Raw genomic sequence first — 22,500 nt, 5'->3', positions numbered from 1 at the left:
TTTAACTACACTCTAATTTTCCTCTATCACACCTCGTCCAGGCACCCTCACAGTAGTAGTAGTAGTGGTAGTAGTAGTAGTAGTAGTAGTAGTAGTAGTAATAGCAGCACCAGCAGAATAACGTGGAATTAACGGAAAACATTATACAGTAAGGAATTTTAGTTATAATCTCTTTGGGAAAGTTTATTTTTAATGGAATATCTTTTTTTCAGACACGAGGGAATGTAAAGAGTAATAATTAAAGTTCTTATTTGCTGGTCTTTCTTCAAATGGCGAGAGAAGAAAACTGGGATGAAAGAATTAGGTAGGACTTAAAACCAGAGAGAGAGAGAGAGAGAGAGAGAGAGAGAGAGAGAGAGAGAGAGAGAGAGAGAGAGAGAGAGAGAGAGAGAGAGAGAGAATTGTACTGATACGTGTGTCTCTCTACTTAGTTTCAACTCGATTACACTTTCTGAATAAAAAGTTTAGACGTGTGTGTGTGTGTGTGTGTGTGTGTGTGTGTGTGTGTGTGTGTGTGTGTGTGTGTGTGTGACATGCGTCGTAGCCGTGATTATTCTGAAATTATTCTGAAATAGAGAAAGTCACATGTAGTCTTCATATGCATACACGCAGTAGATAGAAAAGGATTTTTTGAGTATTTTAGATACTGCACGTAGAAAATGATAACATAAAATACTGGACAGGAAATAATGATGATGATTGTGTTATTATTCATTTTACTACTGCTGCTGCTGCTGCTGGTGCTACTACTACTACTACTACTACTACTACTACTACTATTACTACTACTACTACTACTACTACTAATGATAATAATAATAATAATAATAATACTGCTGCTGCTGCTGCTGCTGCTGCTGCTGCTACTACTACTACTACTACTACTACTACTACTACTACTACTACTACTACTACTACTACTACTACTACTACTACTACTACTACTACTACTACTACTACTACTACTACTACTACTACTACTACTACTACTAGTGTGCGCTACAACCAAGGGGGTGTAGCTCAGTGGTAGAGCATTCGACTGCAGATCGAGAGGTCCCTGGTTCAAACCCGGGCGCCCCCTTCGCCTGTATCTTTTCTTTCCGTAAATTTCCTTGAATAGGTGTAACAAGACGAGAATAAACCTCGAAAACAACGATGCTCCTTGTAAAGAGGACAAAGCAACAGTACATCAATGACAACTTTAGAGGGTAACGAGCTAGATGGTGTTCGTAAGATCTCTTGGTAACATTAAGCACTGAAAATATGTTCATTTTCTTTTTGGTGTTGATATAAGGCAGAGTATTTGTGTGTGTGTGTGTGTGTGTGTGTGTGTGTGTGTGTGTGTGTGTGTGTGTGTGTGTGTGTTAGTTACAGAAAAAATTCAAATAAACCCCTCGCTGTGGACAGCATAACAAATATTAGAACATATTATGAGAAGCTGCAAGATGCCATGGTAGTCCCTGTGTAAGGAGGAAGTGAATTTTGTGGCGCGTCAAGGTGGCCGGTGTGAAAGCTGCGAGTCACAGGTGTCTTGTGTTGAACAACACCTGTTCTTAACAGTGACACGGGACTTGTGCTGTCAAGGGGGTGTAGCTCAGTGGTAGAGCATTCGACTGCAGATCGAGAGGTCCCCGGTTGAAACCCGGGCACCCCCTGCGATCACAACTTTTGGCATTTTGAAACAACAAGCCTTCTCGTGAAGCTGGTGCTTCTGTGACGTGACAAGAGTGCTGTAATAAGATGCCGTAGGAGCTATACTACATTCCTTGCTGCCTAGAGGCCGTGCTGGCGAGCAGCGAGCCAGCGAGGCTCTGTGGTGACCCGTTCCTTTTGCGGGAGCAGAACCTCGATCCAGATCCAGATAAATCCTGCCCGCCCCGCCCCGCCCTGCCTCTCTGCCTGAACAGTCTGTGTGAAGGTAAAGAGATGAAAGGAACAGCTTTCATGGTTTCTCAAGAGAAATGTTTGTGAATACTGTGTGTTAAGTTTGATGAGGCAACCTCTTCAGTTCTTTATATGCACCGCAAAGATATCCACACACAGCTGACGTGCTGCTTCTGTTGTGTGGATGTGGGGGAGAGGGGCTAACTGGGTGATGACTTGTCGTGGGATGTGGGGGGAAGGGGTTAGCTGGGTGATGACTTGTGGGATGTGGGGGGATGACTTATAGGATGGGGGTTAGCTGCGTGATGGGTTGTCATGGGATGTGGGAGGAGAGAGAGGGGTTAGCGTGATGACTTGTTATAGAAATGGAGCCTCAAGACACCGGATTGGTCAAATAGAGGGATTAGTAGTGGATCACGCACCTCCACCTGTCTTCATTGACTGCCTGTGTTGTGCAGCCAGGGGAGGATATGCTGCTGGAGAACCAACAAATCTCAACAACACTGAATCACAAGCCAGAAATGTGTAGTGGTAGTAGTAGTAGTTGTAGTAATAGTAGTAGTAGTAGTAGTGGTAGTAGTAATAGTATTGATAATAACAACAATGATGATGATGATGATAGAGATAGATAGAGCCATAATTTAGAGTGTCGGGAGGAAGGAATGAGCAGCGAGAATCTGATGCCTTTTGATTTAGAGAGAGAACCAAATTCCAAGAGAAACAAACGGAACTGATACCTCATCGAGTCATGGAGAGTCAGTTTTTATGTCTTTAAATAGCCTGTTACTTCCCTGCTGTTAGTGGGACTCGGGGAACGTAGGACAAGAAGGAAGAGCGCTGCACGACAAAACGCTAACGCAGCTCCGCTGAGCCGCCAAAAGATTCAAGAAGCCATTGACTAAAACGATTGGCGGAATGAACGAGTCTTCGGTGAGTTGTCCTCCCGTCCTCTTTTCTCTCTCTCTCTCTCTCTCTCTCTCTCTCTCTCTCTCTCTCAATTAACAGTTAAGTGCGGACGCTCAGTTCGAGCCCTGCCCTCCTCGACACGGGCCTCAATAATGCCGCTGCGCGTGGAAGGCGCCGTACGCAGCCTCCTCCCACGTGGTCACCAAGGGGCGCCCGTCGCTCCCAAACACCCGCACGGAGGGCGAGGGCCAGACGGGCGTCCTGTCGGGTGCCGGCGGCTTCTGAATGCTCGCGGCCGAGCCCCGTCCTGCTGGACGCTGTCGTTGCGCGTGGAAGGCGCCGTACGCGGCCTCCTCCCACGTGGTTACCGAGGGACGCCCGTCGCTCCCAGACACCCGCACGGAGGGCGAGGGCCAGACGGGCGTCCTGTCGGGGGCCGGCGGTTCTTCCGTGCTCGCGGCGAGCCGTGCCTCGCTCTTCACCCGCGCGGCTAAAGCCTTGCGACGGGCCCTGCGCCGCCCTGCAGCGCTTGTAGTCGCTGCAACCGTAGGAGCCTCAGGCACGAAGGGAGGCCCGTCGCTCCCATGCACCCCCACTGAGGGTGCGGGCCAAACGGGCGTCCCTTCGGATGCCTGGGGCTGCTCGGTGCTGTCAGCGGGCGGCGTGGTCTCGGCGGCCACTGCCACAGGAGCCTCATTTTCTAGTGAGGCAGCCTCGCTTTCTGCCGAGGCTTTCCGAGCAGCCAGGGCCTTGCGGCGGGCCCTGCGCCTCTGCGTGACGCTCATCGTAATTTTAGTCGCTTCAGCTGCAGCTGTAGCGACTGAGGCAGCGACTGAGGCCTCAGTCGCTGCAGCTGCAGTGGCCTCATTTTCTGTTGAGGCTTCTGTATCGCTGTGAATCGCTGCAACGTGGGGGAGGCAGCTGATCTCCGGGGCGAACACGTCCAGGCCCTTCTCCTCCGCCTCGTCCACTTCCTCAGCCCAGGTCTTGACAACCTTGGGCTCCTGCTCTTCCTGCTCCTCCGCCACCTCCACCTCATCCAGCTCTGCCTGCCGCGCCTCCCCCACATCCTCGGCAGCCACCGCGGCGCCGTTTTCTTCTTCTATGACTTTTACTTCATTAATCTCTGCGACGGTCATTTCGTTTTCATTTTCTTCTTTGCTATTTTCCAAGAGCGCTGTATTACTGGCCAAGGGCACCAAGGATGACTCGGGATCCTTGTGCTTCGAGCGGCGCCCGCGCTTCTTCCTCTTGAACAGCCTGAAGAACCACCCGAAGCAGCCGCGGCAGCCCCGAGTGTCTTCGTCTGCCTCTTCCTCAGCCATTCGTGAAGTTTTGGGAGACATGTCTCTAGACTTTGCTGGTCCTAACAGACCCTCTGAACCCCCTGCACCCTCGGTACAAAAATTGTAATTATCAAACTATGCAAATGTTTTGTGATTGGCTGAGCTCCGCCTCACATCAAGCAGCTCATTGGCTCAGCCGCCTCACTCAACTCCAAGCTGCCGGGATGCACGCGTATCACAAGTTGACTATGGATTTATTCAAGACCGGTGGGAGCTGGAACATCCTCGCTACAGCAGAGGTGAACCTGGCTCCGCTCCATGCCGTGCATGGGATTGAAAGGAGGCTGAAATGCAAGGATAAAAAGTAAAAACATAAAAAAGTTGGAGAGAGAGAGAGAGAGAGAGAGAGAGAGAGAGAGAGAGAGTAATGGCAGACTCTTTCCTTGCGGCCTTTCCGTGTATCGAGCATCAATTCATCATCTCAGTGTTTCCTTTCTTCCGTTCCCTCGTATGCTTTCTCTCTCCCTTCTCCTATTACCCATTCTTTTTTCCTCCCTTTTCATTCATTCGTTCTCTCTCTCTCTCTCTCTCTCTCTCTCTCTCTCTCTCTCTCTCTCTCTCTCTCTCTCTCTCTCTCTCTCTCATACACCAAAAGGAAAGAAAAGAAAGGTGGCAAGTGCGCAAAATAAAGCAAGGCAAGGAAGCAGGAAATGAGAAAAGCCGTAAGTGTAAAAAGATGTTAAAAATGCAAAAAAAGAAAAAGAAAAGAACATAAGTGAAAAGTCAGAATTGCCTCACCAATACACACACACACACCTACCAACACGCATTATTCAATCTGTCTCTAATCTCCCTCTTGGTCGCGTGTACCTCCCCGCCTCCACACACACCTCAGTAGGTCAGCACACCTGAACACCACACACCTGCTCTTTTCATATATGTCTGAATGAAGTCTCTGAGGTAGTCAAGGTCTCTCTGTCTGTCTGTTCGTTTGTCTGTGTGTTTGTCTGTGCTTTCGTATTTAGTGTATATTAATGTGGGTTATTTTTTTTCAGGTAAGGGAGTGAAAACAAGAAGAGGGAAGGTGAGTCTGGGCAAGGTTCTCTCTCTCTCTCTCTCTCTCTCTCTCTCTCTCTCTCTCTCTCTCTCTCTCTCTCTCTCATTTATTTCCTTTCTCCTAATTTTGAAATCTTAATTGCATATTTCCCTTCATAGACTTATTTCTTTGTATTTGAGTAATCAGATTTCTCTCTGCCTGTCTCTCGTGTTTGTCTGTCTCGTTGTCTGTTTACCTGTTTGCTTACTTGTTTGTCTGTGTGTACCTGTCTTTCTGTCTCTGTCTACTTGTCTGTCTTTTTGTCTGTTTACCTGCTTGTCTGTCTGTGTGTGTGTGTGTGTGTGTGTGTGTGTGTCTACCTGTCTACCAGTCTGTCTGCCAACTTCTCAGTCTACGTGTGTGTGTGTCCATTTGTATGTATGCCTGTGTATCTGTTTATTAATGTGTCTGTCTGCTCGTCTAACTGTGTCAAGCTGCGTGTGTATCTGGCTGTGCATTGATAATTGCTTCACATTTCTATGCACATTTAATAAACAAATGATTGGTTTTATTTAATTAAAAAGTGCAATGTTTATTAATCATGCACCATTCCGTTCCCTGCTCATATGTGTAGTTTTGCAGTATTTCATTTCGATAAGTTCTTAAAAAAAAATGTAGGACAGCATGTGTATTTTCAGATGAGAGAACAAATACAGGTACCAAAAAAGTCGAGGCGCTTTTTTTTATATTCTTTTTTATTATCAGCTTGTTTTATTACCTGTTACTTAAAAATGATGGGTGACTTCTTCCCTCTCTTAAAAGATTCAGTTTCCTTCCTTACTTCCTTTATAAAAAAAAAAAAATTACATGTACACTTTTCTTCGTTTATAAGAAATACATATATAATTTTCACCTATTACCTTAAAAAAAAAAAAAAAACACGATCCATTTTCTTTCCTTTACCAAAAATTCACAAATACGGTTTATTTTCTTCACCGAACAGTACAGATACAATTTCCTTTACGTTTTAAGATCCACCTGCAACTTCTTCTTTGCGTAACGCCCAACCTGATTAATTAGTCAGTCAATTAGTCCCTCTCGTAGATGAACAGGTGGGTAGGTGGCTCGGGTAAGCATTTAGGCAGATGCGGGGGGTGTATAAATTTGTGAGATAGGCAGGCAGGTAGTGTAAGTAGGCTGTTAGGAAGATAGATAGGCAAGTGTTAAGGGAATGTAGTGTATAAATTTACTGTCATTGGCTTTTTCCTTCATTCCATTTTCTTTCCTTTGATTCTGGTTCACTTCATGACTCGATGCACGTTTGTCCTTCTGGGGATTTTCAGTTTGGCTTCATTGAGTCATCGCAGCCTCCTGGTAGTTACTTTTCTTCGTTTTAAGCGTCTTTTTGTTGAGTGATTTCCATATTTTGTCTATTTATCTGTGTGTGTGTGTGTGTGTGTGTGTGTGTGTGTGTGTGTGTGTGTGTGTGTGTTCGGCTGTCTATATATCTTTCTATCTACATATTTATTTATCCATGTCTATCTACCTGTGTATCTATGTCTATCTATCTATCTATCTTTTCTTTCGTTCTATCGTTTTTTCTTTTATTATTTCGTTTTTCTTCCTTCCTTCCTTCCTTCCTTTCTTTCTTCCTTCCTTCCTTTCTTTCTTGCCTCCTTTCTTCCTTCCTTATTTTCTTACTTTTTTACATTACTCACAATAATCACCATTATGTTTTACTGTACCTGGATTTCACTTTAATTTAGTCTTCAGTTTTATCCAGTCAATATTCATTCATTACCTTTGTGGAGATGTGGAGGGGCACTGACTCACGATTGCTGCGGTGGAATGGACTGTAGTGGTGGTAGTGCTGATGGTGGTGGTGGTGGTGAGGGAAAGTTTGTGTGGAGAGGAGAGGGGAAAAAAAAATTTGATCAGTAAGAACGGGTCTATTGGTGGCCATTTCTGTGCAAAGAGAGAGAGAGAGAGAGAGAGAGAGAGAGAGAGAGAGAGAGAGAGAGAGAGAGAGAGAGAGAGAGAGAGAGAGAGAGAGAGAGAGAGAGAGTTACATTTATCGTACTGAATGAGGTGGCCAGTCGTAACTCTATATTAAAAAAGTCATATATCTGTGAGAAATGTGAGTTATGTAAACACACACACAATGAAACAGTGCTAAAAAAAAATAATAAAATACAATAAAATAACTAGAATCGGACCATTTACTCATATCAATACTAATGAAACACTTCGAACATTATTAAGTTGAGAGGACAGAGGAAAACATTAACTATTTTCGTCTCCTCCGTTCATAAGTAGAATTGCGTGGCTGTGAGTGCGTTGGGGAGGTTCAACACGGCAAAGAGTGGCGCTGTAATGGAAGAGTGAAGGCGTCTAGGGAACTACATAAAAGCACCCTTAAAAAAACATTATTCGTCATAAAAACACACAGCATCTTTTTTTCTCTCATGTCACCGCTGCCTCCTCCTCCCACTCCCACCCCTCCTCCTCTTCCAGTTCGACGGTAGGTGGGGAGAAACCTTCGCCTTTGCTATCCCACGTCTCTTACTTTACATTAGATATTATAATGCATCATAAGCAATCATTCTTGTAAGGGACCAACAGGTTTCATAGCGTTTGTTCATCCTTTGTGTTCATTTGTGTTCCTCCTCCTCCTCTTCCTTCTCTTCCTCCTCTTAGCCACAAGTGCAGGGCTCGTGGTGCCAGCTGCTGATTGGTGGATATCGGCTGGAGGAGAAATGGAGGAGCCAATGAGAATGCTGGATTTAATATTATAATTGTATTGGATAAACTCCCTCAATCCACCATTATCTTTGACTTGCCTCTCACCTCACGTTCTCTCTCTCTCTCTCTCTCTCTCTCTCTCTCTCTCTCTCTCTCTCTCTCTCTCTCTCTCTCTCTCTCTCTCTCTCTCTATTCCTTTCTATTAGCTTTCCTTTTTTTCGTCTTTTATTAACTAAAGTACATAAAATTCTCTCTCTCTCTCTCTCTCTCTCTCTCTCTCTCTCTCTCTCTCTCTCTCTCTCTCTCCACGGTCGAGGTAATGAGCGCGATGAGGCGGCGGAGCGAGGACAAGTGGATGGTTGGTGGGTAATGAGGGTGGCGCGAGCTGGCCAGGCGTGGGAGTGGAGGCGGCGAGTGAGTGGAGTGGCTGTAGTGGTAGGACTGATTTGGGGAGGTTATGGGTGAAGGAGAGACGCCCATATTCTGAAACACTCCTACGCTGTACCTCCTCTACTTTCAAAAGGCTGTAGTTGAAGTTGCACGGACTTTTAAGTGTGTCTATACGATTTTCTTCACAGATTATGAAGACTTCTTGATTATTAACGGGAGAAATATTCTTAAGAACAAGACTATTCATCTCTTTGGCCTTGGAAAATGGTAGTGGTGAGAGAGCAAAGCGTTTCTGATTCCTGGCCAAAGAAAGAGAGATAAAGAGAAAGAGGTTAGAGGCTGTTTTGAATGTTTTGAAACGCTTTGCCATCTCGCCACGACTATTTTCAAAAGCCACAGGGATGATTAGCCGGTTTCCCAAGGGTGTTTCTTATGTTAATAATGTAAAACTCTTGTTAGGTAGAATTTAAAAACACTTAAAAAACCCGTGTAGCTTCAAATAGGTGCCTATATATATATATATATATATATATATATATATATATATATATATATATATATATATATATATATATATATATATATATATATATATATATATATATATATATATATATATATATATATATATATATATATATATATAATAGTAAGATGGTTTAGCCACGTAGTATGAAGAGAAGACCAGGAACCGATATAAAGAACTTGAAGAAAACCAGTTGAGCGAAGAAGATCGAAAGGAAGATAGAGAGTGAGATAAAGGGATGGAAATGCGGGGGAACTGGAAAGAATGGAAGTGAAAAAGGAATATGCAAGAAACATAAACAAATAGGGGAGACTCGTGCATGGCGCTAAACCCTCTCTCTAGGGAAACGGCGAAAGGAGAAGACTCACGCACAATACTTGAGTAACTTCTTTCTCGCCCTTCCTCCGTATGTGCCAAGCCTTATCTCTCTCCCAAGGCCTCTGATCTGCTTACAATCCATCAGCTGCCAGGGTTTGTTTAGGGGGATTATCAGCAGATGAGAGGACTTAAGACTGAGTGAAGGCGCTAATTACAGTGGGAGGGGGCATGATAGTTACTTGGTATGTCTTGTTCAAGGACTGTCACATGTAGGCCTGGTGACTTCTTGTTGGTTCACTAATCTTGTATTTCTGTTCTAACGACTATTAAGCATGACTGCAATTTCTTCATCGTGCTACAGCTGGTTTGGTCATCCTCTCTTAACATTCACAGCGCTGTATAAAAACTATTTGCGTGGCAGCATGGATAGAAAGGATGAAAGAGAATCTGAGGTTATTTTTTTTCTCCCTTAGCTGCAGAAGTATTTATGAGACTGCACCATAAGAATGTAAAATAGTTGTAAATTATCGTAGGAACACATTGCCTGCTAGTGTAAGGCTTTAATGCAAGTCAAAGTGATAGTTATGAAGCGTTCCATGTATTTTCCTACGTGGAGGAGTAATGGACAGAAGTAACTTGATAACGTCCCAGATGTACCCCCTTGGGATGAAATTGGCCGGTCGACGTGAACAGGCTTTACTTTTTTTAGATTCTGAACCGTAATCCTCAACATTCCGTCTTATCTCTCCTACTCAGCGTCCCCTAAGCATCCTCTACAAGGGAAGTTATCTGGTGATTCAAGGGTGTTTTTATGATTCTAGTGATAGGTTAACAAGGATTCTGCATCACCAATAACAAAAGCACCGATAATAAGACGACTAATCATCCATATGGCCCTAGAAAATAAGTTCCTTCTCAAGAGCCATGGTGTCGCCGATGATGATGGATAATTGTAGCTGCCCCTTTCACTCTCTGCGATGCAACTTTGTAAGCAGACTCGATACCGATCTTGATGATCTTGATCTTGATGGTACAGGTGGCTCAGGATCACTCCCAAGACAGGCCTTTGGATTGGCAACTCTTGTAGAAGGGGGGGGGAAAGAATCAAACAGCATCCTGTACACTAATTGTTCCTACACCTGGCACGCCACATTCTCTCCAGAAACTCTTTTACCGCCTCAATCATCCTTTCATTCGCCTCTCTACACAGTCCCAGCAACAACACCATCCATTCCTTTCCTGTCTTCTCCACTCTTTCATTCCTATCATGCCCTAACTCAGTCAGTATCACTTGCATCATCTCATTCCTGTCTCTGGCATACTTCACACAATCCAGCACCACATGCTCCACCTCTTATCTTCTCCCTTGTCGCACATCTGGCACACTTTGCTGCGGGACTCGGACCATCTGTAACTCCTTGCATTCACATCCATACACTGTGCCCTCGCTCGGAAGAGAAGATCACCGCCCAGGCTTCCATCATACCACCTTTCATACCTCGGGGCCTCTTTCTCCTTGTACCATTCCAGGGTCTTCTTTCTTTTCATCTCATTCTTCCATTCATTCAGTCCCACACATTTCACTTCTTTGTCTATCTCATTCTTCCATTTTCTCACATCCCATTCGGCTCCCACTCTGCCTCCTCTTGTTACCACCCATTCATGCTCATTTTGATTCCTCCCGGCCATTCTTATCGCCCACACAACTTGCAATCCATTCCTGTCTGTCATTGTCATGCATCTCTTCCTCCATTTGCTTCCATGTTCATTCCACAGGTACACCTTCCTTGCTATTCTTGCATCATCCATTCTCTCAAGCCTAATCTTGTACCTAAGTGTGGCTTTTGTGAGTCTTTCCCTAAAGGTGCTCCATTCCATATCACCTCTCAAAGCTTCAACTGCTGTGCACCTCGGTGCACTCAGTGCCATCCTTGCACTGAGTGCACCTATTCTGGCCCACTTCTAATTTATCAATTTCACTTTCCTTAAATGCAATCACATCCATACCATACATTATACATGGCACAGCCACACTCTTCCACACTTCTCTCAACACATCATACTTACTTGCTCTCATCCTTGCCACGCTTCCCAATCGACCTACCCACTGGTTTACCATACTTATCTTTTCATTCTTTGCCTTTGCACACCCACTGGGACTCATCCACATCCCTAAGTACTTGTATTCTTGCACCTGCCTCAACTCATTCTCTCCAAGTCTAGGATGTTCAGTGTAGAAGGAAGGATGTTCAGTGTAGAAGAGGGGGACAGTTGAGTCATTGAAGAAGAGGGTATAGTTGTCTGGAAGGTTGTGTCGAGTTGATAGATGGAGGAATTAAGTTTTTGAGGCATTGAACAATACCAAGTTTGCTCTGCCCCTATGAGAAATTTTAGAAAGATCAGAAGTCAAGCGTTCTGTGGCTTCCCTGCGTGAACTGTTTATCTCCTGAAGGGTTGGACGTCTATGAAAAGACGTGGAAAAGTGCAGGGTGGTATCATCAGCGTAGGAGTGGATAGGACAAGAAGTTTGGTTTAGATGATCATTAATGAATAATAAGACGAGAGTGGGTGATAGGACAGAACCCTGAGGAACACCACTGTTAATAGATTTAGGAGAACAGTGACCGTCTACCACAGCAGCAATAGAACGGTCAGAAAGGAAACTTGAGATGAAGTTACAGAGAGAAGGATAAAAGCCGTAGGAGGGTAGTTTGGAAATCAAAGCTTTGTGCCAGACTCTATCAAAAGCTTTTGATATGTCCAAGGCAACAGCAAAAGTTTCACCAAAATCTCTAAAAGAGGATGACCAAGACTCAGTAAGGAAAGCCAGAAGATCACCAATAGAGCGGCCTTGACTGAACCCATACTGGCGATCAGATAGAAGGTTGTAAAGTGATAGATGTTTAAGAATCTTCCTGTTGAGGGTAGATTAAAAAACTTTAGATAGGCAGGAAATTAAAGCAATAGGACGGTAGTTTGAGGAATTAGAACGGTCACCCTTTTTAGGAACAGGTTGAATGTAGGCAAACTTCCAGCAAGAAGGAAAGGTAGATGTTGACAGACAGAGCTGAAAGAGTTTGACTAGGCAAGGTGCAAGCACGGAGGCACAGTTTCGGAGAACAATAGGAGGGACCCCATCAGGTCCATAAGCCTTCCGAGGGTTTAGGCCAGCGAGGGCATGGAAAATATCATTGCGAAGAATTTTAATAGGTGGCATGAAGTAGTCAGAGGGTGGAGGAGAGGGAGGAACAAGCCCAGAATCGTCCAAGGTAGGGTTTTTAGCAAAGGTTTGAGCAAAGAGTTCAGCTTTAGAAATAGATGTGATAGCAGTGGTGCCATCTGGTTAAAAATAGATGAGGGAAAGAAGAAGATGCAAAGTTATTGGAGATATTTTTGGTTACAAACCACTGAACGACCCACGTAACAAACCGCTGATTCCTCATCCCCCACAGGCTCTTCCGAGTCCCGCCTCCACCTCAGCCTGCACCCAGACATGTCACCACCAGCTGCTCTTAGTACATAAACGGACCACCACAAACCTTACCCAAAAGTTGTCTTAATCAGCTACACCACCAATTAACAATTATGAACGCCTACTTCCATGCATGATTATGTTCTAACGATCATTCACTTACCTAACATCTTGTTTCCTTGTTACGTAATATCCTTAACTTTTGTTTCTCAAACTCCATTTACATTTCTTGTGCATATAGTTGCCACTACACGGCAAATTCCACTCAGTCTCGAATACGAGGCTTAAAATTCACCAAAATTCACCAGACTGGGGACGGGGGCGGGGCTATGTTGAGATGCGCGTGGCCGTGACGGAAGTGGGGGGAGGACGAAGCGGATGTAATACAATGAGTAAAAAACTAGTAAAATGGAAAAATAAGAATCGGTAGACGGAGGAAACTAAGAAAAAAATAGAAAAGGAAAATTAAGAAAATAAGACAACAGAGAGAAAGGGAGCCACAGAAGAGCTAGCAAGTCCACCCCTCACCACAGCTGCTCACGAACTGAGCCTCCCTGCCTGTCCTGACTCCCTCCTCTCCTGAACTTGTCTTGTCTCGCTTCACTGTTCCGAAATCTCGAGTACAATTATTAACACGCAAACCATCTTACGAGAACTTTCTTTGGATGAAACCCACTCACTATAAGATGCACATTATCCAGTCGCTTTACAAATTAATGAATCCTAATAGTGACAATGATACTTAAAATGTAATTTCCAAATTAAGACAAAAAAGTATGATTGGCTAGAATGACACATGACAACATATTCCGAAGCAGTGACATTCATTGGCTGTTCCCCTGCTTCTTGTGAATGACTATTCGCTTGTTAAGGATAATTGCTTACCTTGTGATTTCACGTTTTTTTTTTTTACAAATGGTTACATGAACAAATTTTGTTAATTTTACATTCCTAAATAGTCATCAAGAATTTGTGTGATATCGAGCAGGAAAGACTGCTTTAGGATAAGGAAATCTGCACACTTAAGTACGTATTAAACGAATCAATGTTTCCCTTTTTCGTCAATTATACGTCATGGCGTCAGCTGTTGTCTTTGTCATCATTGTTATTAATGTTATTTCCACTTGTTATTTCCTGTTACACTAATTTTTTTTCTTCTCAAAATCAATCCCTTTTTTATTTCCTAATTTATATCCTCATTCTGCCTGTAACTTGTTGTGTCTGTCATTACACCGGCTCAGCTCATCAAGGTCACCCAGCCCGTCTGAAGGTCACTATTGACGCTTTGTGGTTATTTCAATCTTGGGGTCATCAGCAAACATAACAGGGCCATTTTGTAGCTATAAATCACCTTAAGGGACTCCACTTGGTTAATCATTCAAAACAAAGTATTTTTCTCTAATTATTTTCCTCTTGTTTAAAAATTTTCCCATTCATTTTTGTATCCTTGAAGACTTCTTAGATTTTTGCCTTCTTTCTTTCTCTAATTCTTCATTTTTCATCAGCGTTTTTTTTTTCATTCAATTCCACTTATATGTCATTTTTTCCTCTAATTCTTAATTTTTTCCCTATTATTTTTCTAATTTTATTGGATTCAATTTCACTATTATGTTAATTTCTTTCTCTAAGTCTTCACTTTTCATCAGTATTTTTCTTTTCTGCGTTCAGCTCCACTTATATGTTCATTTTTTCTTCTAATTCTTTGTTTTTTTTATTTTTTCCTAGTATTTTTCTCATTTTATCGCATTCATCTTCACTATCATTTTAAATTTTTCCTCTAATTTTTCATTTTTTCCTAGTATTTTTTCTCATTTTATTGCAGTCATCATCACTATCATATTATTATTTTTCTAATTGTTTCTTTTTCTGATTCTTCATTTTTCCTCAACATTTTCTTTTTCATTTAGTTCTAGTGATACCTTGTTTATTTTTCCTCTAATTCTTAATTTTTTTCCTAGTATTTTTCTCATTTTATTGCAGTCAACATCACTATCATATTTATTTCTCCTTTATTTTTTTCTCTAATTCTTAATTTTTTCCTAGTATTTTTCTCATTTTATTGCATTCATCTTCACTATCATATTAATTTTTCCCCTAATTCTTATTTTTTTCCAAGTATTTTCTCATTTTATTGCATTCAGCATCACTATCATGTTCATTTCTCCCTCTAATTATTTCTTCCTCTAATGTTTTATTCCTCAGTATTTTTTGTAGCTCATCTTTGGCTTTAATAATTTCCTTTTCCACCTGTGAGTCAGTAGCAAACTCTTTCACTCATTCATTATCTACTAAATCATATTATTTCTTACATTTGCATTTTGAAGCCTTGATAACTATTTGCACCAGTTATCCCCTCAGTGATAAGCTTGTAGAGAGAGAGAGAGAGAGAGAGAGAGAGAGAGAGAGAGAGAGAGAGAGAGAGAGAGAGAGCTGGCCACTCTACCCATCACTGAGGTACGCTGCCAGACGTATGATGTTTACCTCTCTCTTCATATCCTCCTTTCACTTCTTTATTCTCTTCACAACACTGTTTAAATCCTTATCAATGCTTTTTACACAATTAGTACTTGTGACTCAATACTGTGCTATGATGGTACCAGTAGTAGTGATAGTAATAATAATAGTAATAATGGTAATGGTAATGGTAGATGGTAATGATAGTAGTTTTAACCCTTTACTGTCTGAAATATTTTCCAGCTGTAAGAAAAAAAAATCTTTCATTTCATTATCCTTCTTCTCTTAAGGCAAAAATAAACATACAGGCGCGTTTTATTCATTTATTCAATTACAAATAAAATCCATAAAAAGGGACATAAATGTCCATTAAGGCGTATGACAAATTCATGTTCTCAATAGTACTACCAATGAGTTTAGGATTTCTTAAACTTTTAAACCTTACATGAAAGAAAAAAAATATATATGTGAATGACTTCTCATGTTTGTACTGAACATTCATGTGATAATATCTCATCTCTGATTAATGAAAAGAAAAAAAAATTCCATAAATTGACTTCGAAGAATTGTTCCTTTTTTTTTTATTTTATTTAGCACAATCCTTGTGTGCCGCCTCATGTTGAATGGAAATCATAGAAGCAGTTCCTTCTTGCATCACAGCACAGGTGAACTTTGCATTACATACAATACATTTGTACTTTTCCCTTGCAGCCTGGCAACTTGCATGTGCCCCTATTTGTACTGAAAGCAGGGAAATGCCCAACATTGTCTTGCCGTGTGTCTTTTTCTGAAATTTTCTTGGTGGTTCTCCCAGTTTTCCTCTTCTGAGCAAAGGCACTGTCCACAGCATTTGAAGGTCTTCCTCTTTTTCTTGTCACATCTTTCCACCACACATCAGGGACCTTGGTAGTCTTAGCCTGAACTCACAAAGACTATTCTGCTTACGAGAAGGGACTCACTCCCACAGCAGTTGCTGATCGTCTGTACTGTAACCAACAGTTTACCACAGTCATGTCAAGTAAGTGAAATACAAGCCTCTGATAGTATTTCTTTGCTTTGAAGGTTGTAAGCAAGCAATTGGTCACACAAATCAACACCTGCCATATGTTTGTTACAATCTGCTACAATATTGGGCGTGGGGGTTTCAACTCTGTCTTTAGTGTTCTTGTCGTGCCTGGAACATTTCTCTGTTGGCCATGATGTTGTAAATGATGATACAAGACACACTGACTTGGTATCCATCCACTTGACACCTGAAATTTTTGTGTCCCCAGTTTTCGTTTCCCATTCATCATGACAACCTGTACCTTGAGCTGCAAGTTGTCTGTCTGACTTGAACGTCAAACCTTCTAGCCTCCTTGCCTGCACTGTGCCAGAACACCATATTCCCCTCGAGGCTGAATGTGCAATGAGGGGCACAGATGTGAACCAACTGTCAAAGTATAGTCTGTGATTATTCATGCCCGGTATACTTTCAGCAAGATGCAGTACTGCATTCGAGATTGGTTTGAGACCTGGAACATCAGGCTTGCCAACAACTTGCATTTTTCTAGTGTAAGACATAAATTCATACACCACACCCATGCTGTCTGCCAACACAAATATCTTATAACCCCATTTATGAGTTTTTTTTTTTTTGTTGAATGTTTACCTCTCTCTTCATATCCTCCTTTCACTTCCTTATTCTCTTCACAATGCTGTCATACATGACTGACCATGGAAGGGACCATTTGCTCATCTACACACAGGTTTTCTGTCGTGGAGATTTGTGAAAACTTCTCCTGTAGGTGGTTAACTAGAGGTCTCACCTTGCATATTTTGTCAGTTTTGTCTAGTGTCGTGTTGTCAACAAAATGCAGATTTTATTTGATTTCCTTCATCCACTTCATAACACTCATCCCCGCTAACTTCGGCATCACTGGCAGCTAACAATGTTTCCACCAGCCTTTCGGTGGTGTTGGAACTTTTATTTTGTCCGCAGAATGCAGTAGTACTGCAGCAACGAGAGGGTCCTGCAAGAATATTTACTTGTCACTCATTGTTTTTAATTCATTACACATCTATGGTGTTATAGTGTAAATCAAACCAAGTTTAATATGTAACAAAACTATTTGCATGTCATTGCAAAAATATATCGGTAGCATAACAAAGACGAAAATATTGCTCATTTACATAATAGTATTCATTTGCCTAATAGGACACAAATGTCACCTTTAAACAAGCACTACAAATGTTTGGCAAAGGGTGATATGAGGATTTTTGTGATGTAAATATGATCCTTAGGTGTGAATTTATCACAGCAAATTTTGTCATAATTGTACTTTACCTGGAGATACATCCAGGATGCAGTGAAAGTGGCTGCTTTGCGCAACCTCCGGCACGCATCCACCTGCTCTCAGTGTCCTGGTTCAACTGAGAAGCGGCAACCATTCCAGTGTAAACAAAGGTGCCGATCGAAAGCTGAAACGGGACTTGTATGTCCTGACCGGCGAGCGAACTCTGATACTTGACATCCGCAGAGTTAAAACCATGTATTCCAAGGAGGACATATTTGTCCTCTTCGACAGTAAAGGGTTAAGACCCCTGTACTCCCAAAGCAAACCTCGCCTTTATTTTTCAGGGAGAGTGATCTATACTATCCCTATTACTACTACTATTATGACTATTTCCAGGTTAAGAGTGACTACCTGGAGGATGAAAGCAAGGCGGCAGAAGGCATGGATTTCGACACAGCCATCCAGCTCGCTTGCATCGAAATCAAGCGAGTCTTTAAGGTAAAACTGCGGAAAAACACAATTTAGGTCGAGAGGTCGAGAGGTCGAGAGGTCGAGAGAGAGAGAGAGAGAGAGAGAGAGAGAGAGAGAGAGAGAGAGAGAGAGAGAGAGAGAGAGAGAGAGAGGGGGAGGGATTGTAGGTGAACTTGAAGGAGAAATAGGAGGAATGCTCTAAAAGACTCTAGTTGAAGTTGTAAGGGTTTTTAAGGGTGTTTTTAAGACTCTAGTGACAGATTAACAACATTTCTTTATTACTGACAGGAGAAACCCTCTTTTAAAAGGCTCTAGTTGAAATGATGCTGGTTTTTAAGGATGTTTTTAAGGTTCCAGTAACAGATTAACAATGTTTCTGCATTACTGACAGGAGGAAAACTCTAATCGAAGATGTAAGGTTTTTTAAGGGTGTTTTTAGTGTTTAAGTGACAGATTAACAACATCTGCATTACTGATAGGAGAAACACTTTTAAAAGACTAGTTGAAACTAAGTTTTTTTTTATATTTTTTTTTTAGGTTGTAGTGACAGATTAACAACATTTCTGCATTACTGACAGGAGAAACGTTCGTTTAAAAGGTTCTAGTTGAAGTTGTAAGGGTTTTTAATTTTTTTTAAGGTTGTAGTGACAGATTAACAACATTTCTGCATTAGTGACAGGAGAAACACTTTTGAGAACCTTGCTAACCATCACTGTGGCTTTATGAAACAGTCAGTGGTGACCTGACCTAAGCCTGTGTGACCTGATCTTCTCCAGGCTCGTGTGTGTGTGTGTGTGTGTGTGCGTGTGTGTGTAAGTTTGTTTACTACTACTACTATTACTCATAAAAGTAATAATAATGACAATAATTATGATAATAATAACACTACTACTACTACTACTACCGCTACTACTACTACTACTACTGCTACTACTACTACTACTACTACTACTGCTACTACTACTACTACTACTGCTACTACTACTACTACTACTACTACTGCTACTACTACTACTGCTACTACTACTACTACTACTGCTACTACTACTACTACTACTACTAATCATAAAAGTAATGATAATAACATTAATAATTATAATAATAATAATAATAATAATAATAATAATAACAATAATAATAATAATAATAATAATGATAATAATAATAATAATAATAATAATAATAATAATAATAATAATAATAATAATAATAATAGTAATAATTATAATAATAATAATAATAATAATAATGATAATAATAATAATAATAATAATAATAATAATAATAATAATAATAATAATAATAGGATTAATATTATTTACAGGGTGTAGCAAAAATTGAATATATATATATATATATATATATATATATATATATATATATATATATATATATATATATATATATATATATATATATATATATATATATATATATATATATATATATATATATATATATATATATATATATATATATATATATATATATATACTCCTCCAGGAGGAGGCAGTAGACACCTGCCGAAACGATAATTACTCCCAGTGAGGTCTAAAGCACTGTTCAGGGGGTGCTGTGAACTTATCATTAAACCCAGCTGTGACCTCACTGAACGTTTCCCTTTGTGTCTCACAACACAAGGGGGTAGTCACAGCCTGCCCTCTAAAGACAACTCTCTTCCTCCACACAAAACTACAAGCACCTAATAACACACACACCCTTCACTCCAAAAATTTTAAAATCATGGCGACTCCTACACCAGCCTCGGAGTCCCCATCTGGGGAGGGGACCATAAATGTCCCCAGGTCGGACTGCCTTTCCGTCGACGACCCTAAGTGTCTTGACACCCCCCTCAACTTTTTCTTCATTAACTTCTGCAACATTCGCGGTCTAAGATCTAATTTTCAATCTGTAGAACACCACCTCTCCTCTTCTAAACCTCATCTTCTTTTCCTCACTGAAACTCAGGTGTCTGAGGCAACTGACAGTAGCCCCTTTTCTGTTCCCTCCTACTTTCTCTATCCTCATTTTCGATCCAAAGCTGGATGCTGCGTTTATGTGCGCAATGACTTAACCTGCTCTCGTGCCCACGCTCTTGAATCTTCCGAGTTTTCCACCATCTGGCTACGACTACAGAGTCATTCTCATACTAAATTTATCTGTGCTGTATACCTCTCTCCTAACTCCTCTGACTATAAGAAATTCTTTGACTACTTAACTTCCAAAGTGGAGCACATTCTGACCCTCTTCCCTTTTGCAGAGATCTCCATTCTTGGAGACTTCAATGTTCACCACCAGCTTTGGCTTTCCTCTCCCTTCACTGACCATCCTGGTGAACTAGCCTACAACTTTGCTATCCTCCATGACCTAGAGCAATTGGTGCAACACCCTACTCGTATTCCTGACCGTCTTGGAGATACGCCCAACATTCTTGACCTTTTCCTGACCTCTAATCCTTCTGCTTATGCTGTCACTCATACTGCTGTTCTAGACAGGGTGGAATCAAAAGCTTTTCGTCTCATCAACTCCTCTCCTCTAACTGACTGTCTTCAGCCTCTCTCTCACCGCCGCAATGTTGCATCTCTAGCTGTCTTCTACCGCTATTTTCATGCTAACTGCTCTTCTGATCTTGCTAACTGCATGCCTCCCCTCCTTCCGCGGCCTCGCTGCACAAGACTTTCTTCTTTCTCTCACTCCTATTCTGTCCACCTCTCTAACGCAAGAGTTAACCAGTATTCTCAATCATTCATCCCTTTCTCTGGTAAACTCTGGAACTCCTTGCCTGCTTCTGTATTTCCACCTTCCTATGACTTGAATTCCTTCAAGAGGGAGGTTTCAAGACACTTATCCACCAATTTTTGACCACTGCTTTGACCCTTTTAGGGACTGGCATTTCAGTGGGCATTTTTTTTATTAGATTTTTGTTGCCCTTGGCCAGTGTCCTTCCTACATAAAAAAAAAAATATATATATATATATATATATATATATATATATATATATATATATATATATATATATATATATATATATATATATATATATATATATATATATATTTTTTTTTTTTTTTTAATTAAATATTATTTATTATTACTATTTTCATTATTATTGGGCTGCTAACATTTCTCTCTCTCTCTCTCTCTCTCTCTCTCTCTCTCTCTCTCTCTCTCTCTCTCTCTCTCTCTCTCTCTCTCTCTCTCTCTCTCTCTCTCTCTCTCCCTCTCCCTCTCCCTCTCCCTCTCCCTCTCCCTCTCCTTCTCCCTCCTCCTCCTCCTCCTCCTCCTCCTCTTCCTTCTCCTCCTCTATAAGTGTGTATGCATGTATGTTCATATATTTGTACTAACACTTATTGTAGTAGTAGTAGTAGTAGTACTAGTGGTGGGGAAGGCGATGGCATGAATACTGTACATTGTTGCCAAATATATTCTTAGTAATGTTATGTTATTTTGAAGTGGCAACTGTGTACGAGTATGTATGTATGTATGTGTGTTTATCTGCCTGTGTCCTGCCTCCTTACAGTTGCGTTGAAATCGGCCATGACGACAGTGGTGCCGGCATCCACAGTGTGCTGCGTCAGTACTCCGCACTGAGCACCATGACAATAAGGGGAGGCATCTGGAGGTATATATACGCCTCCTAACTTCAGTTCTGGAATGCATCACAAAACCACCGTGGCATATCTGGTCCTCAGCATCCACGTCAACTTGCTTCACACTGTGCATCAGTGCATCCTGGCCAAGCATCACCACTCCTCTATTGCGTCCACTTCTTGACACATTTCGGCACACACTAAATCCCGGTACTTGTACGTTGAAATATTTTGTGGCTTCAAGAATCCAAACGATGTTAAAGTCCAGAATAAACTTCAGTATACTTGGCTCTTGTAACTTGTCTTTGAGACCAGCAATATTCCACCAACAAAGCTTCACCTCTCTGCTTGCACACAAAAAACACGAGGAGTGAAGCTGTCGATAATGACGCCATCTCTTGGCAGCACGCGGTTCTTCCAATCGTAAGTGATATTTACTCCGGCATTCTCAGCTTTCTCTCGCTCTTCTCGCTCCCTCTTCTGCAGACAAGCAGTTTCTCTCCTGATTGCAAGGTGGACGTCCTTTTTAATGTACACTCGCGACATCTGTGCTCCAGCGTTCCGTAAATTTTTGGCTGCATGAAGTATCCTGTCTCTTTGATTTTGGTCGCCAACAGTGACGAGAATCGGTGTCATTTTCCTTTCATTCTGTTGTGCCAGTCGCCTCACAATCCATCCGGTTCAATCAACTGCTTCGGTAGGGCTTACCGCGTTCATCACATTCATTACTTTCTCATAGTCAGTTGCACCAAGATCATCTCTGTCCTCTGGTGGGCCTGTTATGATGAGACTCCGTTGTCTTTCCTTAGCATCTAATGACTCTAGGAATCGCTGTTGTTGATGGATCATGTCAAAAGCAGTTCTGAATTTGTCAGTCAGAGTCTGAACTTCTCTTGATTCAGTGATGCCATCTCTGCTACTGCTACTCTGAGGCTTCGAAGCTCTTCCAGAAGGATTCTGTTTGATGGCTCCTCATCTCTTGGTTCATTTATGAGAGCAGACAAGGCTTGTTTTAGCTGGGCATTTTTCATTTTATCAATATTACTTATTGTTAGAGCCTTGACAACAGAAGCATCACTGTATTCAGCCATGATTATCGTTAGTTGTGTACAGCCATCGTCAGATTGAGGTGGCAAAACTGCGTTGCC

The 22,500-nt window shown here is 41.6% G+C and overlaps 1 protein-coding gene and 2 non-coding genes across 4 annotated transcripts in view; 2 read left to right on the top strand and 1 right to left on the bottom strand.

The window, feature by feature from the left end:
* LOC135097073 (uncharacterized) overlaps positions 1 to 22,500 on the bottom strand; it is a 122,598-nt gene that overhangs the window by 42,535 nt on the left and 57,563 nt on the right. The window lies entirely within an intron of this gene.
* Positions 1,010 to 1,081, top strand: Trnac-gca (transfer RNA cysteine (anticodon GCA)). The gene has a single exon. It is a non-coding gene; the product is annotated as a tRNA-Cys (tRNA).
* On the top strand, positions 1,584 to 1,655 carry Trnac-gca (transfer RNA cysteine (anticodon GCA)). Its single transcript has one exon. It is a non-coding gene; the product is annotated as a tRNA-Cys (tRNA).

Source organism: Scylla paramamosain, unplaced genomic scaffold (genome assembly GCF_035594125.1).
Source record: "Scylla paramamosain isolate STU-SP2022 unplaced genomic scaffold, ASM3559412v1 Contig11, whole genome shotgun sequence".
Lineage (NCBI taxonomy): Eukaryota > Metazoa > Arthropoda > Malacostraca > Decapoda > Portunidae > Scylla > Scylla paramamosain.
The sequence above is the reverse complement of the archived record's forward strand: the minus strand, read 5'-3'. Positions and strand labels throughout refer to the sequence as shown.